The sequence below is a fragment of the Leiobunum rupestre genome, chromosome 3 (genome assembly GCF_980474605.1).
Source record: "Leiobunum rupestre chromosome 3, qqLeiRupe1.1.hap1, whole genome shotgun sequence".
In the NCBI taxonomy this organism is placed as follows: domain Eukaryota; kingdom Metazoa; phylum Arthropoda; class Arachnida; order Opiliones; family Sclerosomatidae; genus Leiobunum; species Leiobunum rupestre.
The window spans coordinates 42,809,938-42,829,279 of record NC_143386.1 but is presented as its reverse complement, the minus strand read 5'-3'; the positions used below and the strand labels follow the sequence as shown (position 1 = coordinate 42,829,279).

At 34.9% G+C, this 19,342-nt stretch overlaps 1 protein-coding gene across 4 annotated transcripts in view; it reads right to left on the bottom strand.

Moving 5' to 3' along the window:
- The window catches only part of LOC149951838 (G protein-coupled receptor dmsr-1-like), a 194,679-nt gene extending 177,740 nt beyond the window's left edge, over nucleotides 1-16,939 (bottom strand). For all 4 annotated transcript variants that reach the window (XM_090168284.1, XM_090168283.1, XM_090168282.1 and 1 more), the window contains exon 1: nucleotides 16,202-16,939. The gene's annotated coding sequence lies outside the window, so the exon portion shown is untranslated. The remainder of the gene's footprint in view (nucleotides 1-16,201) is intronic.
- Between the last annotated feature and the right edge of the window lie 2,403 nt (nucleotides 16,940-19,342).

Genomic DNA, 19,342 nt, shown 5'->3' with positions numbered 1-19,342 from the left:
CCTAAAACATACGTAACGGGCCAGCACGGAGTATCATTAGAAAACGATAAATATAAGAGACAGACGACACTTAAATGTTGGGTGTCGTAATTTAACCGAGCGGAACACACGGTATATCACTAGTAGATTAAAAGAGGGACATAATTTTAAAGAGCGCCTTCTAGCGGGGAGAGTCGACAGTTCTCGGTGGTTTGGCTTGTTGCCTAGAAAGTGATAATCGCTTCGGGCAACGCTCCATTGAGAGCAGCCAAGCACTCTTGGAATCCGCGAAATAACGAGCTACAAACGTCCAATTTGAATATACGGGAATCTGTCTCCCTTTCTTCGCCTCCATTCGCATTCTTCTGACAGTGGCGCCCCCTTTTGAATTACTCCAGCGGTGTTCCTTATCATACGGAATAGCGAAGGCTTATACCGACACGCAGGCTTCCTCGCGTTAAATAAACAAACGGCTTCCACGATGCCTTCTATAGCTTCAGACGCGCTCTTGCGTAAGATTAGCTAACCGTATTTTAAGCTCTTCCCTTACCAAAATATTCTACAACAATTCTATAGAAATGTGATAATAATCCTATCGAAAAATAAACAAAATTTATTTAAAGCCTGTAGAATGTTTGGGCAATTTTTCTATAGACATGAAAAAACCCAGATATTTCGAAATGTGATAAGAATCATACAGAAATGTGATAAGAATCCTATAGTAATGACTTGATCAGAAACCTACATAAATGTAATAAGAATTCTATAGAAATGTTATAAGAATCCTACAGAATAGTAATAATAATCCCATAGAAATGTGATAAGAATCTTATAGAAATGTGATAAGAATCCTATAGAAATGTGTTAAGAATCCTATAGAAATGTGTTAAGAATCCTATAGAAATGTGTTAAGAATCCTATAGAAATGTGTTAAGAATCCTATAGAAATGTGTTAAGAATCCTATAGAAATGTGATAAGAATCCTATAGAAATGTGATAAGTATCCTATTTTAAAATAAACATGAAAAACCTGGACCATTCGAGGTATTTTCTATAGAAATATTTACACGGAAATTTATAGAACAAAATAAGCCTCAGATTTTCGATAGATTTCTGTAAGAATTTTGACAATCCATTTAAAATTTCTGTGAGGGATACCAAGCTGACGCCTTTTTCTGAGTGTTTTATACAATAATTCTTAATTAATTTATTTATTTAGAGAAATATTTCACAAATTTAATTCTTTTGTCAAATATTTTGTAAGCGATAACAGGAAAAGGTAGAAAAAAATCTGTTAAATTGATTCGATATCCCGCACACTTACGATAACAAACCCGTTAAAATGCACTACAGTCGCTGGATCTGGCAATCCATTTTACGTTCCATCATGGAGAAACATGTAGGGAGTCGTGCGGAAAGACAATGTTAACGTGACACCATTATGCAACGGGAGAATTGGGAATATCAAAAAGAGGTCGACATTATAGAGTTCTTTTGGTCTTGCCCTTGACCTGTTTCAAAAGAGTTGTATTTTACACGGGCCTATTAATAAATCTTGAAATCTTGAAAAACCACGTAATAGAGAAGAAACAAAAAATCTGCAGGAGATGAAACCGTATGGGTAGTAACTTTAATAATTAGGTGTACATATCGTAGGTAATCACGGGAAATTGCTTAAGAAAATCACTGTAATTCACGGTGAAATTGTGCTAAATCACTAGAAATTACCGAGAAATCAGTGGAAATCAAAGAAGGATCAGTAATCAGACTGGTGTACAAAGATTTTACGAGTGACTACCCCCTCGGATGAAACTAATGTAATAACCGTATTTTACTTTTCTCGAGTTAACGACGTTAATTGGCTGATTTCAAAATTACGTTTTTGCGTGTGAGGTACAGCAGGCTCATTTACTGGATTTTATGCCCCAACATGGCGTCGTATATTCACGCGAAAAACCAATTTTAAGATCCCCCAATTAGTCACGTTACTTTATAGATTTGCCTATTATCTTATGTGTTATCTAATAAAAATTAGCTTAGGCCCAAGTCATCTAGCGACTTATAATGCCTTTAAACAGGTTGCCAGGTTACTACGCGTAGGAGGGTGGTGGCAAGCCCTGCATTCCACTCGAGCCAACAGCTCCCTACACTCACTATTACCGTTAAGTTTTTAGGGAAAGGGGAAACTGAAGAGATAGGGGGAAAATACCTTTAACCCGTGGAGAGATAACTTGAAAACTCAACGCGGAAGGAGTAGTTCCGAGTTTTCACCCAGTGCCTCAAGGTGGGATCGAACCCGGCTCCTCTTGCTACGAGGCGAAAGCGCTGGCCACTCCGCCACCACACCTAAAGCCTGGTTTTCACTTGGCGGTTTTTGAGCGAAATCGCTCGGCGTCGACGGTAAATGGGCGATCTTTTCCGTCGACGCCGGGCGGAAATTCAGTTGGTTTTCCGTTTTGTGTCGCGAATTTCAATTTGATTTTTTTCGCGGCGTCGGGCGATATCGCTTGATTTCAACCAATCAGGAACAAATATCTATCGGTTGGGAGGGAAGACAATTTTTCCCCAAACTGGCATTCCCGAAGCTCTAGAATTCGCCTCGTGTTAGGTCATTTCACATTATTTCAGGGTTAGCATATTTTTGTTTATATTTAAAATGCTTACATGTGCGTTGATTAATAAATGATTGTTGTCAGATAAATCATCCATTTTTAGGCTTTTTAGGTAGTAAACAAAATAAGCTCTTTTATTTGAAAAACACAAAATGGTGTCTGCTTAACAATTTTAGAAGCTTGAAACCGGACCACCGACCACGGACAACTTTGACTCGCGCGAGTCAAAGTTGGCCGTGCACCACGAACATTCCGCCGAAAAAAACCGCCTAGTGAAAATGCACATACCGCCGGGAGAGGGCGAAACGTCGAAAACTCTCCCGCCGACATTATGCTTTCCGTCGAAGATTTTCCGCCAAGTGAAAACCAGGCTTAAAGGTAAGAAGTCACGCTGTATCGCGGCACCGAGATGTTAGTCGGATAAACGGGGATGTAAAAATGGGGGTAGACATGGGGATGACGCCCTTTGACGTCATAACCGTACTACCCCGACGAAAAACCCCTTAGTTACCCCTCTTTCTGTCACCCCCTATCTCCGACAAGCATCACAGATAAGAGTTAAGCGGGACTCCTAACATTTTCCCCGATTCCATTGCAACCATCCACAGAAATGTATTACCAGAAGAAAATAGGGGGAAGTACGCTTCTAGTCAGCTTTGGAAAGGCGTCACTTTTCACGAATTTTCGCGCCAAAACGGTTTGGCGGGAAATCGCGGATGAATACATCGTTTAAAAAGTCATTTTTCTTAAATTGAACAATTGTAACATATTGCCCTTCTCATTCTCTGCTATTTGAGCTAAGGCGTATTTGCTTTCGTCGATTATAGCCGTGTTGAATCAAAACAAAAGTAGGACTACTTTTTCAGTTTGGTTTATTATGCGTAAAAAGGCGTTTTCGTGGGTCACACGACGACTTCTACGGCTCAAAGCTACAGATACGTACTTCCCCTATTTTCTTCTGGTATTACTCATTCACGCTGAGAAGCGCCAGAATGATCTCATTCTTCCTCGTCCTGTTTTTCTCTGGTTCTCCTCAATACCTCACCGTAACCCGGCCGTTTCCTTGAAGAAAACCAACTGTCGGTGGTAACAAATATCGCCAGCCTATCGTCGAGCGGCTGCCGAAAGAAGAAAGATGTTGACACAGGCAATATGCTGGCGTTTTTGGCCATTATAAATAAGCCTGGCCCGCGCGAATACCTACTATCTCTAACCTAGCGACGTGTAAAGCCTTTTACGCGATAAACTATACCCCTATCGCCGCGCGTGTGGGAATTGCCAAGTAAGAACGATACCAAAGGATTGGCGCACTTGGAATATCGGAACTTTGTTATCCTTTAAGCCTAAAAATAGCTGACTGAGTCCCGTCGGTTGATGTTGATAGAGACACCCTTTAGTCCGCTTCGAATTCGTACGGAAGCTGCGAGCGGATTATTTGAACAAAAATTTACAACATTCCTCTTTGAGATCTTAACTCGGGGACGCCGATAGTTTAAACGTTATCGTACGCAGCGCCCCCCTCTGCTTTTATTTATCAAAGACGGCACTAGTTCTCATCTCTGACAGGTTGCTATTTTTAATCGAATTATACTGGCTCGACTCGGCATGTTCTACATCTCTAGGACTTCATTTATGTTTTTATTTTATTTTATTTTATTTATTTCTTTTGGTACGGGAGATGGAAGGCTGTATAATTTGAAGGTTGGATTCGCGATTGATAGATGGCGCTGCAGTGGGTGGGCGGAGTTCCTTATGAAGTTCAGTGATCAATTTGGGGTAACGTTTGATTAATGAGGAAAGTTTGAAGAGATAAAGATTTGTCTTTTGACGACTATTGTACTAGAAAAAAAATATGATATATTATGTAGTAGTTTTAATTTATTAACTAGTACTTTTATCATTTTTATTAACATTGCTGATTTTCCAAAGCCAATTTTGAGATATCATGAGTTCATCAAAGCATTGTTTATTTTAATGCTTAGAAAAATATCAATTCTTTTCGTTTAATACCGAGATACCACGGCACATTTTTTAGTGTTTTCTGGGGTTTTCTTTGTAAAGATATTTACCAATATAATGAAACATGTAGAAATTTTTTTAATATGAATTTTTATTTAAAAAAACCTTTAAATAAAGTAACGACCAATATTAAAAATCCAAATAACCACTGCTCCTTTCTTGGGAAGACAATCTAGGTTTAAGTTAACACGAAATATTTATCCATATTGTTCACTAAGACCAAAAAAAAATATATGAAATACACATTTTTTAAAATTCGATGAAATATTCGCAACTTATAAACCGAAAGGATTTCAAAAGTTTCGCTAATTTAGGGCTAAATTTCGTTAAAAAATTACAAATTTCTAACGATTCACAGCAAAAATCCCCGTCCCATTATTTCTAAGTATCCAATCATATAAGCAGTATATTTATTTCCGGAGCCATTCAAATGAAAAAGTACTTCTTTCCTTTATACCATCCACGACGGAAACGAAGAACATCCGAATTCTTTACACCCCCGCAGTACGCTAGTATACTAATCCAGTTAAGAGTTTAAATGGTTGCCAGGAAATAACTTTAGAATTGAAGACGCCTCTCATACAGCGGGATATCACCGACTTCTTTCGAGTTAGCGTAGACAGCCAGTCTCGGACCAAAGGAGAATAGGCTTACTCTATTTTCTTTTTCAATACCCCCCGTGACGGTGGCTTTCCAGGGTAACTCGAGAAGCCTCGAGGCGAAGCCGACTCCGAACCATTAACCGGAAGTTGAATTTTCGGGCCCGATATCCCCGCCTTGTTAAAGTTTCGTGTTTTCCGAACCCCTGGCGGGGGTAGAATGCACCGCACGATATCGGGATTAATGATTATTCGGGATTGGCATCCCAACGGGGCTCTCCCCCCCCCCCAACAACAACTCTGTACTCCTGGATGGCTTCCTTTTCATTACGATAATGTCTTTCTCGTCCGCTAATTCACTGTACTAACAAGAGAGAGGAGCTTTTTCTTCATTTTATACTATTCTTTTCTTCGTCGAAACCCCCCTAAACTCTAGCTTCTCTTAATTTGAACCCTGTCTCCGATACTCATTAGGTTGATACAACCTAAAGTAATAGGAAGGTGGAGGTGTTTGATATTAAATTTGTTAGCTTCTAGAAGGTTATAGGATCTTATAAACAAAGTTAATACCTAAAACAATTATCGAGCTGATTACGAAGTTCACGAGCAAGCCGTAAGTTAATCTGGCGCTGCGCGTAGCGTCTAAGTAACATCGGTGAGGAATATCATTCAACAGCTAGTTTTTAATTGAAGCCGAGGCTTATTGAATATGAGATTTCGGTACATTTGTTCGAATTTCATTCGTCCGAACGGTGGTACAAATGTCCGAATGATCATTTGTCCGAATGCCGGAAAACAGAATCGTATGTCTGAAAACGTATTTCATTTGCCCGAAAAATTTATCACAACTTTTGTTGGTGATTTAGTCGTTCAATTTATGTTAACTTTACTGGCGAATTTCATTTGTTCGAATAATCGTTTGTCCGTTTTTTCGAACATTAGGAATTGGTTGGTTTTTTTTTTAAATATTGTTAATATAAGAAAATAGTAACATTAACGTGAACCTAACCTAACCTAAAATATCCACAACATTCAACGCAATTCTCACTTACTATATCGGCCAAAAAAAACAGCAATAAGAAATACTAATTTAGTGACAGAATTCGGACAAGTGATGCTACCGATTCGGACGAATGAAACAAAGAAGTTGTCCAATTGGAACAATTGAAACATTTTTTATTTCGGCGGTTCGGACGAATATGAAATTCGAACATTTGTTCCACCGTTCGGACGATTGAAATTCGAACAAATGTACCTACCCCGAATATGAAAATGCTTTCAAAATTAAAACTAATGCTTATTTTCTGCAAAATAATGACAATTTATTGAATCGGGGCGTAAAATGGACTCTATAAATAGTTTTTTTTTGTGAAGTTATTTATTTACTGTCATCAACGTAACATGGTAGTCATTCTTACTAACTAGTAAGTTAATAAGTTATTAAGAACCACGGCTTTGGAATGCATTGCAAAGAGTGATAAAATACACAAATAAGTAGAATAATCCATAATGAAATGGGACCAAAAAGCTAAATCCTAAACTATTTGAAGAAATTTAAATACTTAGTTGTACCAAAAGTAGCGTAATTTTGCTACTTTTGGTTTTATGTTGTTTTTTTACTCGAAGATCTATTTCGTCCGAAATTCGCATCTTCTCTTTTGCTCAAAGACCTAATGGTACGAGTTATTTGTAAGTGTTTAATTTCTTCAAATTGGTTTTTATCCCTTTTTATTATGGACTATTCTACCTATTCACGTATTTAATCACTCTTTATATCTACTAGCTTTTAGTATAGTGATTCGTCTATGTAGACAAAGCTTTTCGGTATAGTTGAGAGCTTGTCTAATAGGTATTAGGTTTATATATAATATCTCATATTGTATTTTTATATGGGGAAATACTTCCGCTACAAATATAAAGAGATTAATCGTAATACAAAAGAGAATTATTGGAATCTTGGAAAACGCCCCCTTTTTAGCACATACCGATACCATATATAAAAAATATAATCGGCTTAAGATATAAGAAATATGTTTATAATAAGTTAATTTTATTTACAAGTCCTTAAAAAATCCTACATTTAAAGTTTTTGAATATGATATTTCCTCAAATTATAATATCCGGAGGCCAAAACTTCTTCTCAATACTGTGTCTCGTACGCAAATTAAATTAAAATATTTTTTCTATTATGGTGTTAATATATTTAATTCCCTGAATATAACGGTATGTTCCCATTTAACCCAATTTGACCTTATCCCAAAGTTATCAGTTCTCCCAAAAACATGGTGTCCCATTTGTCCCAATTCCATTTCTCCGAACCGGAGTTCATTTAACCCAAAAATATGTATTCCCATTTTTCCCAACGATCAAGTTTCCCAAAACAATTGATTCCCATTTCTCCCAACGATCAATATTCCCAAAAATATGGATTCCCCTTTCTCCCAATCATTATTTTCCAAATATATCGTAATTGCGCGGTTAGGTTAGGTTAGGTTAGGTTAGGTTAGTAGGCATATCCTAATTGTAGTAATATAAAGAATTACTTGGACTTATTTCATGTAATATATACCAAGTGTAATTCCCAAAAATATGGATTCCCCTTTCTCCCAATCATTATTTTCCAAATATATGGTAATTGCGCGGTTAGGTTAGGTTAGGTTAGGTTAGGTTAGGTTAGATTAGGTTAGCAGGCATATCCTAATTGCAGTAATATAAAGAATTACTTGGACTTATTTCATGTAATATATACCAAGTGTAATTTTGGGACAAATGGGATTTGGGATAACTATTTTGGGACAAATGGGATTTGGGATAACTATTTTGGGACAAATGGGATTGGGACAAATAGGATTGGGAGAAATGGGATTGGGAGAAACTGGAATTGGGAGAACTATTTTGGGCGAAATGGGGGTAAACCAATATAACAGAACTACCGAAACAAATGCGTTTAAAAACCTGATTTGGGTACATTTGTTCAAATTTCATTCGTCCGAACGATCATTTGTCCGAATTCCGGAAAACAGGATCGTATGTCCGAAAACGTATTTCATTTGCCCGAAAAATTTATCACAACTTTTGTTGGTGATTTAGTCGTCCAATTTATGTTAACTTTACTGGCGAATTTCATTTGTTCGAATAATCGTTTGTCCGTTTTTTTTTTCTAAATATTGTTAATATAAGAAAATAGTAACATTAACGTGAACCTAACCTAAAATATCCACAACATTCAACGCAATTCCCACAAAAAACAGCAATAAGAAATACTAATTTAGCGACAGAATTCGGACAAGTGATGCTACCGATTCGGACGAATGAAACAAACAAGTTGTCCAATTCGAACAATTGAAAGATTTGTTATTTCGGCGGTTTGGACGAATGAAATTCGAACATTTGTTCCACCGTTCGGACGATTGAAATTCGAACTAATGTACCTACCCCAAAAAACTAGCTAGGAATTTCGTATTTAAATAAAAGTGATAAACACTACTGTAATATTGATATTATTGTATAATAAAGTATGTATTGTGTTGTGGCTTAAAACTCCTACAATGATTTAGCCTTCTATTTTTATGAACAAGATATGGGTTAATCAAATAAAATTATTATTGTTATTATTGTTATTAAATTTTAATTTGGTAAATGGTTTTGGTAGTTATAAATCTTGAGTTTCCCCACATAGTTTCTGGTATCATTTATTCGCAGTCCATATTGTATCTATTCCAATGGTCCGTCGTGTGAAATTACTTAATTACCACCTTTAGTGCAGTGCTTAAAGGTCTATTATTATACCTAGTCAAGTCTGTTTAATTATTCGTAGCAGTATAGCTATATAATTTATCTGTTAGAGCGAAGGATCCATCTCTCTATTCTGCTAATGATATTAACTTGCGACGAGGTTAGTGTTCGGAATTGTTTATTCATTATCCACAAATTTTCCGATTTATTTAAAAAACGTTGGTAAAAAGAATATCATTTTAACTTATTTAATTATGTTTTTTAACCAACCAAGCATTTATTTGAATAAAAGTGGTATTTATTTAAATAATTGTTTGTTTTATTTAAATAATAGGCTTATTCACTTTCGATTATTTAAACATTTTACAATTTTTTTCAACTATTGGTTATTTAAATAAATATTATTTAAATATCGCCGAGGTTATTTTATTCATGGATAATCGAGCACTAAACGAGGTGGGATTGCAGCATCTCTAGCACTTTCACCTCGCAATAAGAGTAGCCGTGTTCGATCTCAGCTTGCGGCACTAACAAGGAGACATCCCGATATGTTTCTCCCCGATTTTCTTCAAACTCGGGGGTTAAGTAAGCCGTCATGTACCTTAAAAGCTCCTGAAGGGAAAAGATTCAATGGCCATTCGTTTTGCCATGCCAACCAAAAATGTTTTTCACGACTCAAATTTAAACTTTCTCTACGTAAAACAGCTTGGCAAAATCACGGATTGTAAGGATCGTTTTCCAAAATCGATAAAATCGGGTAAAATCGATAAAAATGGGTAAAATAAAATAAGGGGTAAAATTAATTACCCAAATTTATCGATTATACCCAAATGTTTTTCCAAAATTTTAATTTTATAATATTTTGAAAATGCCATGTTATTTTACATAGAGAAAGTAAAAACTTGAGATGTGAAAAACATTTTTGGTTGGCCATTGAAACACTTCTGATTGAAAGAGTTAATACTTCTGATAGAAAGAGTTAATACTTCTGATAGAAAGAATCTATACTTCTGATAGAAAGAATCTATACTTCTGATAGAAAGAATCTATACTTCTGATAGAAAGAGTTAATACTTCTGATAGAAAGAGTTAATACTTCTGATAGAAAATATCTATACTTCTGATGGAAAGAGTCTATACTTCTGATAGAAAGAGTCTATACTTCTGATAGAAAGAGTCTATACTTTTGATAGAAAGAGTCTATACTTCTGATAGATAGAATCTATACTTCTAATAGAAGGAGTATATACTTCTGATAGAAACAGTCTATACTTCTAATAGAAGTCTATACTTCTGATAGAAAGAGTCTATACTTTTGATAGAAAGAGTCTATACTTCTGATAGAAATAATCTATACTTCTAATAGAAGGAGTATATACTTCTGATAGAAACAGTCTATACTTCTAATAGAAAGTCTATACTTCTGATACAAAGAGTCTATACTTCTGATAGAAATAATCTATACTTTTGATAGAAAGAGTCTATACTTTTTACAGAAAGAGTCTATACTTTTGATAGAAAGAGTCTATACTTCTGATAGAAAAAATCTATACTTCTGATGGAAAGAATATATACTTCTGATAGAAATAATCTATACTTTTGATAGAAAGAGTCTATACTTTTGATAGAAAGAGTCTATACTTTTGATAGAAAGAGTCTATACTTTTGATAGAAAGAGTCTATACTTCTGATAGAAAAAATCTATACTTCTGATGGAAAGAATATATACTTTTGATAGAAAGAGTCTATACTTCTGATAGAAAGAGTCTATTCTTCTGATAGAAAGAGTCTATTCTTCTGATAGAAAGAGTCTATTCTTCTGATAGAAAGCATCTATACTTCTGATAGGAAGAGTCTATACTTCTGATGGAAAGAATCTTTACTTCTAATAGAAAGAGTCTATGCTTCTGATACAAAGAGTCTATACTTCTGATAGAAAGAGTTAATACTTCTGATAGAAAGAATATATACTTTTGATAGAAAGAGTCTATACTTCTGATAGAAAAAATCTATACTTCTGATGGAAAGAATATATACTTTTGATAGAAAGAGTCTATACTTCTGATAGAAAGAGTCTATACTTCTGATAGAAAGAGTCTATTCTTCTGATAGAAAGAGTCTATACTTCTGATAGAAAGAGTTAATACTTCTGATAGAAAGAATATATACTTTTGATAGAAAGAGTCTATACTTCTAATAGAAAGTCTATACTTCTGATACAAAGAGTCTATACTTCTGATAGAAAGAATCTATACTTCTGATAGAAAGAGTCTATACTTCTAATATAAAGAGTCTATACTTCTGATGTAAAGAGTCTATACTTCTGATAGAAAGGGTCTATACTTCTGATAGAAAAATCTATACTTCTGATAGAAAGAGTCTATACTTCTGATAGAAAAATCTATACTTCTGATAGAAAAAATATATACTTTTGATAGAAAGAGTCTATACTTCTGATAGAAAGAATATGTACTTTTGATAGAAAGAGTCTATACTTCTGATAGAAAGAGTCTATACTTCTGTTAGAAAGAGTCTATATTTCTGATAGAAAGAGTCTATAATTCTGATAGAAAGAGTCTATACTTCTGATAGAAAAAATCTATACTTCTGATGGAAAGAATATATACTTTTGATAGAAAGAGTCTATACTTCTGATAGAAAGAGTCTATTCTTCTGATAGAAAGAGTCTATTCTTCTGATAGAAAGAGTCTATTCTTCTGATAGAAAGCATCTATACTTCTGATAGGAAGAGTCTATACTTCTGATGGAAAGAATCTTTACTTCTAATAGAAAGAGTCTATGCTTCTGATACAAAGAGTCTATACTTCTGATAGAAAGAGTTAATACTTCTGATAGAAAGAATATATACTTTTGATAGAAAGAGTCTATACTTCTGATAGAAAAAATCTATACTTCTGATGGAAAGAATATATACTTTTGATAGAAAGAGTCTATACTTCTGATAGAAAGAGTCTATACTTCTGATAGAAAGAGTCTATTCTTCTGATAGAAAGAGTCTATACTTCTGATAGAAAGAGTTAATACTTCTGATAGAAAGAATATATACTTTTGATAGAAAGAGTCTATACTTCTAATAGAAAGTCTATACTTCTGATACAAAGAGTCTATACTTCTGATAGAAAGAATCTATACTTCTGATAGAAAGAGTCTATACTTCTAATATAAAGAGTCTATACTTCTGATGTAAAGAGTCTATACTTCTGATAGAAAGGGTCTATACTTCTGATAGAAAAATCTATACTTCTGATAGAAAGAGTCTATACTTCTGATAGAAAAATCTATACTTCTGATAGAAAAAATATATACTTTTGATAGAAAGAGTCTATACTTCTGATAGAAAAAATCTATACTTCTGATAGAAAGAATATGTACTTTTGATAGAAAGAGTCTATACTTCTGATAGAAAGAGTCTATACTTCTGTTAGAAAGAGTCTATATTTCTGATAGAAAGAGTCTATAATTCTGATAGAAAGAGTCTATACTTCTGTTAGAAAGAGTCTATACTTCTGATAGAAAGAGTCTATACTTCTAATAGAATAAATCTTTAAAGTCGAATTTCGCGGAAGTAACCTCAATACAAGCCACGAGATCCGATTGTCAGTCGCTCGCTTTATCGCTTTCGATTTGTCGAGACTGATAGCCTTAAGCCTTGGCTCAAAATAATCAATAGCTTTCGTATCTCATTTCGGTCTTTAAAATACGTCATTTATATGATTAATTTTGTGAAGACGATTTTTTAATTATCAAAGAACGAATCGGGGTATCTAAAATAAACTTTCTAGTGTGTTTATTTTCTTAGCCTACGCCCTCCATTTTATTTTGTCGATGACGGCCGCGGCTGGATGAAATCCGCCATCTTTTAATAGTGAGAGCTTCGCCATCATAGAATTTTTAATTATTTAGCTTACATACTGTTCGTGACATCTTGGGCCGCGTGTTCATGATTGAAATGCACGAATTGAAATGTTATACATTGTGTATTATGTTCAAACTTAATTTAGTGTAAGCGTTAATTAAATTTGGTTTGAAAGCAAATTTTTTAGAGCGGGTTTTTATTCGATCTGGTTAATTATGATATTACGGGAATTACGTAAGATATCTTCGTAGGCAACTTACTAAATCTTTTTCATAGGAGGCATTATTAATAAAGTGGCAATTTACTAAAGCGTATTCGTATTAACCGTGATTCTGTGTACATACAAATAATTCCCTCGTAGGAGACGTATTAGATACTTCTGATATTACCCTCATAGCAGTCTTAAATTTTCTCAGTGCAATATTTAAAAAAGGGTTTACATTTTGGCTCTTTGCAAAAAGCGTCCATAAAGAGGTTGAAAGTGCTTTTTTAGGGGAGCTCTGCGGAGAGTTCCTTATAAAGTAAACAGCCGCCTCTGTCCCCAAAATGAAGGAAGTTCAGGATGAACATTCTCCAAGATTTTCTCCTCCCTCCATCATCTTAAAAATTCAAATATTTCGGACTCAAGGTCCCGGGCAACTGGATAGACTTCACTCACGCTCCTTCGCGTGGCTCCGATCTTAAAAGGAATCGCGAGTATATCAGCAGATCGTATCTGTTTCCTTAAGCATTTTTGTGTATATTAAAACTAAAAAACGTCTATTTAGAAACTCGTGTTTTAAACCAAACTTTGTCTTGGCCTGATTTCAATATTCACAATTCTTAAATAGATAGTTCGCCCTACTAAAGTAAATTTATCCTTTCTTCGCATAGGTCACCGTAGTTATTTATGAACGCTAGTAGATGCAATGAAAATATACTGCCAACTTATAAATAGAAATCATGGTTTGTACAAAATGGTGGTGCCCACAGTTTGTTGCGAAACCAAGTTTTTATATATTATAGTAACGGTCGCTAATGTGGATAGCTTTATTGAATCTTTGATGAAGTGATAAATTGTCAGTCTGAATTCATTTAGATTAGGTATCCGAATTAATTTATTGACTATAAAATACGCGAATAGGTAGAATATTTCAGAATGAAAAGGAAAAAAAAACTACATCCTAAATTTCGCGAACCAGATTTCACGCACGGTACTGATTAGTCCCAAATAGGACGAAACCGGTCTACCGTTGGAATTTCTGGTTATTTTATTTAGTTGTATTTAGTTTTTGACTCGAAGACCTATAAATGATCCGAGATTCGCGTCTTTATGTTTACTCGAAGACCTATTGGTACGAGATATTTTTGAAAACTTAAAATGAAAAAATCTACATTTAAAAAAAGCATGGGATTTTCTCGGTTTCACAGGGGGGCTACTTGATGAATTTCACCCAAAATTGTTCAAATTTAGCATTTTAGTTGAAATTTAAATTTCTATTTTTTTTTGGGTTTTCAAAATTTTTCTGTGAAACCGAGAAAATCCCATGCTTTTTTAAATGTAGATTTTTTCATTTTAAGTAGTCAAAAACATTTTCGGTTGCCATAGCAAAACGGAAGCCCAGCGTAACTTTTCCCTTATTGAAAATTCATGTTAACCCAAGGTCTACATACCCCCCCCCCCCCCGAGTACACCTCGGGTACACTCCTCGTCAGTGACGAAACACGCGTTATATATTTCATAACGAAAGTTAGTGAATCGAATTTTGAAAAACACCAGTTTTCCTGACGCATTTTTGGGTTTTACAATATATAGATTAGTTTGTACCTTGCGATAATGAAATCTGGGTTCCTGTTACCCTTTTCAATAGCACAATGATTATAGGAATTTTAAATTAATAATTATAAATATTTAATTTTTGTTCCATGTAAATTATTCCAAATTTGTAAATATTTTAAAAGGAACTGCTACTCCATGGAGTTTTTAAAAACATAATATTATATTCGACGCTTGGCTGACGAAGGACCGCGGTTCGAAAGCTCCCAAATTTTAAATAAATTATGTTTTTAAAAACTCCATGAAGTAGCAGTTCTGTTTAAAATATTTACAAATTTTAAATTAACAATTCACTAATTATATGTTTCGTGTGAAACAAGGTCTCATTGAAATATTTTCTATGGGAATGTTATACAGATGCATACTTATGAGTTATTATGTTACTTATGGTTATATAGAGCAGTAAAAATTATGATTATGTTAATATAATATAATATATCTCTCACGAGAGTAGTATCCATAAGGGAATATACTATATCTCAAAAATGAAGCATGTAACTTCACGAGCTCGAAGCAATTTTCTACGGTCGCCAATCTTACGCGGAATCAGATATCGAATCACAGCTCAGAATATATCGCGTTTACTACTTTTCCTAACGATATAAAATAAGGCTTCGATGCTTTATTTATAAATCATATTTTATCAGAAGTAAATAAACCGAAGTTGTCAAAATAGCGCTCAGAATCGGATGGCGTTTTCCTTATGAAAATGAGGAGATAATCGAGTCCAGCCCCATCTTTTGACGCGATAAATTGTACTTGGGAATTGTGGGTATAGCTATTTCTAGGGTAAAAAAAGGGTTTTTTTTTAAAGCAATACGTTATTTTTTGGCCTAGGAGCGCGCAAAATTTCAAATTCGTGGTCAAAATGTAACTTCATAAGGAAAACGCGAGGGGTAAAACACTCTGCGAACTCGGTGTACACTACCGTACCTTTGACAGTGCTAATTGGAACTCGCGAACTCTTGAAAATATGTACCTTTAACAGTGAACAGTGCTAAATGCACGAACTCGTTGTACAGATTATCTGAGACTGTCTTACCCCTCGGGAAAGCGCCTCCAACATGTGGAGTAGAGCAGTCTGATAACTTCGGTTCATTTACTTTTGATTTTATGTAATAGACTGAAAGTTAAATATTCATTCACAGCTAGGAGGTAATGCTATAAGCAGCTATATTTTAAATACCAGATCTTACCAGATGGCGTCTAAAACCTCCAAATTTGCAATTATCATTATATTTCCTTGTAATAAATCAGAATATGGTGAAAAGTTTCAACTGTCGAAATCTAGCATAAATAAAAGCGTTGAAATCGAACCTTTAAGGTTTTGTTTCCCTGTAACCAATTTGAATCTTTGGTTTTGCCAACTCGCGAAGTTATGTTTCAGTCAAATAACATTAACAGTATATAAAAAGAGAGTTATAGTATAAATTTTGATATCAATTATTTCATTAAACATTGTCAGAAAGTTCTAAATACGGAAATCAAAAACAATAATCAAGACAGTAATAAACATTTCATTTACGTAAAATTCCGCGTTAACAAAGTCATAAAAGATACTTACAAATTTAATAAAAATCCTCTTGAAATAAAAAAAATTCACTTTGTAGAAACGAAACAAATTAAATAAAAAATGTATAAAATAAAGTCTTGAGATATGATAAACTTCACATTAAATCGTATATAAAGAGACTGAACGGAGAAAAATCCTTGGTACTGAAATTGCCATAATCGTAAACGCGTTAGTTATAGTCGAAAATGAGCTTAGCAAAAGACAATTGTTGTTGAAGGACGGTGGATAACACTTTCCTCTCCAAAACTGTCGAAAAATCACGAAAACGTCCCGAACTTGAGCAACCTCTCGAGATCGTCTGGCTCACGTCGAGGCACCGAATGAGGAACAGGCTGCCGATGAAGGCTGTTTTTAAAGGAAGAAAGAAGGGGGGTGGACAAGGGGGAAGGAAGATATGTCGTACTGGCTCGTTGGCGTCTCCAATCGACCCTCTCTCCTCCAGTAGCCGGGATTCCGGGAGGAGCCCTCGTCCCTGCCTTCCATTCCAAATGTTGCCTGTTGCTCGCTATATCCCTGAGTAGACATACACGCTTGTTCTCGATGCTTCAAGATTCTATTTGTATTTTGTTTTGTGGTATTGGTCGTAATGGACTTATATTCGTGAATTTTGTACAATAACCATTATTAATGAAATTCACGAAAATGTATTGTCGAAGCAAGGTTTTCTCTATGATAATGGACATGGGGAAAATCGAAGATTTTAAGAACAATTAATACGACAGGATTTTATTTATTTTTTATCTTTAGTGTAGTTTGGCTTCCGGCATTTTGGAGATATGACAACTTGTCGAACGACTATTTGTAGTATGCGCCATTTTGTTGGGCATGATGATTGGTCGGACAAGAAATCGTCAGACCAGAGTTTTGAAGATGCGTCACTTAGACGGGTAACATTTGATTGGATATGACAATTGGTCGTACAAGAATTGGTCAGACAAGTGTTTTGAAGATTCGTCATTTATACGGGTGACATTTGGTTGGATATGACAGTTGGTCAGACCAGATTTTTGAAGATGCGTAATTTAGACGGGTAACATTTGATTGGATATGACGTACAAGAATTGGTCAGACAAGTGTTTTGAAGATTCGTCATTTATACGGGTGACATTTGGTTGGATATGACAGTTGGTCAGACCAGATTTTTGAAGATGCGTAATTTAGACGGGTAACATTTGATTGGATATGACGTACAAGAATTGGTCAGACAAGTGTCTTGAAAATGCGTCATTTAGATGGGTGACATTTGGTTGGATATGACAATTGGTCGGACAAGAGTTTTGAAGATGCGTCGTTTAGACGGGTGACATTTGGTTGGATATGACAATTGGTCGGACAAGTGTTTTGAAAATGCGTCATTAGAAGGATGACATTTGGTTGAATATGACAATTGGTCGGACAAGTGTTTTGAAAATGCGTCATTAGAAGGATGCCATTTGGTTGAATATGACAATTGGTCGGACAAGTGTTTTGAAAATGCGTCATTAGAAGGATGACATTTGGTTGAATATGACAATTGGTCGGACAAGTGTTTTGAAAATGCGTCATTTACACTGGTGATATTTTGGATGATGTGACAATTACAGTGGCGGAATAAGGCAAATATTTGGAGGGTACAAACAACTAAATTGTATCTATCCTCGTGTATGAAATAGCGGAAATCGATAAAATTACTTTGTTCAAACATTCATGGTTTTCATGTTCTTTCCTTTACCTACATTTTTCAATAATGCGAATGTGTTTCGAAAATTTTAAGGCCGAAATTAAATTTATTAAATTTTTGGCAAAGTATTATTATTTTAGGGAGGGTTCTGATAAAAACATTGTACCCCGACTGAAATATCCGAGTAAAATGTACCTTTGCAACCCCAATTCTGACATCTTTGGACAATTGGCTATTTGAAGAATTGGTTAAATAGCCAGCAACAATTTGGAGAATAGGTTAAATAGTGGGCCAACAATTTGGAGAATATATTAAATAGCGGGCCAACAATTAGGAGACTAAGTTAAATAGCCAGCCAACACAATTTGGAGAATAGGTTAAATAGTCGACCAATAATTTGGAGAATAGGTTAAATAGCTTGCCAACAATTTGGATAATAGGTTAAATAGCCGGCCAACAATTTGGAGAATAGCTTTAATAGCCGGCCAACACAATTTGGAGAATAGGTTAAATAGTCGACCAATAATTTGGAGAATAGGTTAAATAGCTTGCCAACAATTTGGATAATAGGTTAAATAGCCAGCCAACAATTAGGAGACTAAGTTAAATAGCCAGCCAACACAATTTGGAGAATAGGTTAAATAGTCGACCAATAATTTGGAGAATAGGTTAAATAACTTGCCAACAATTTGGATAATAGGTTAAATAGCCGGCCAACAATTTGGAGAATAGCTTTAATAGCCGGCCAACACAATTTGGAGAATAGGTTAAATAGTCGACCAATAATTTGGAGAATAGGTTAAATAGCTTGCCAACAATTTGGATAATAGGTTAAATAGCCGGCCAACAATTTGGAGAATAGGTTAAATAGCCGGACAACAATTTGGAGAAGAGGTTAAATAGCTTGCCAACAATTTGGATAATAGGTTAAATAACCGGACAACAATTTGGAGAAGAGGTTAAATAGCTTGCCAATAATTTGGATAATAGGTTAAATAGCCGGCCAACAATTTGGAGAATAGGTTAAATAGCCGGACAACAATTTGGAGAAGAGGTTAAATAGCTTGCCAACAATTTGGATAATAGGTTAAATAGCCGGCCAACAATTTGGAGAAGAGGTTAAATAGCTTGCCAACAATTTGGATAATAGGTTAAATAACCGGACAACAATTTGGAGAAGAGGTTAAATAGCTTGCCAATAATTTGGATAATAGGTTAAATAGCCGGCCAACAATTTGGAGAATAGGTTAAATAGCCGGACAACAATTTGGAGAAGAGGTTAAATAGCTTGCCAACAATTTGGATAATAGGTTAAATAGCCGGCCAACAATTTGGAGAAGAGGTTAAATAGCTTGCCAACAATTTGGATAATAGGTTAAATAACCGGACAACAATTTGGAGAAGAGGTTAAATAGCTTGCCAATAATTTGGATAATAGGTTAAATAGCCGGCCAACAATTTGGAGAAGAGGT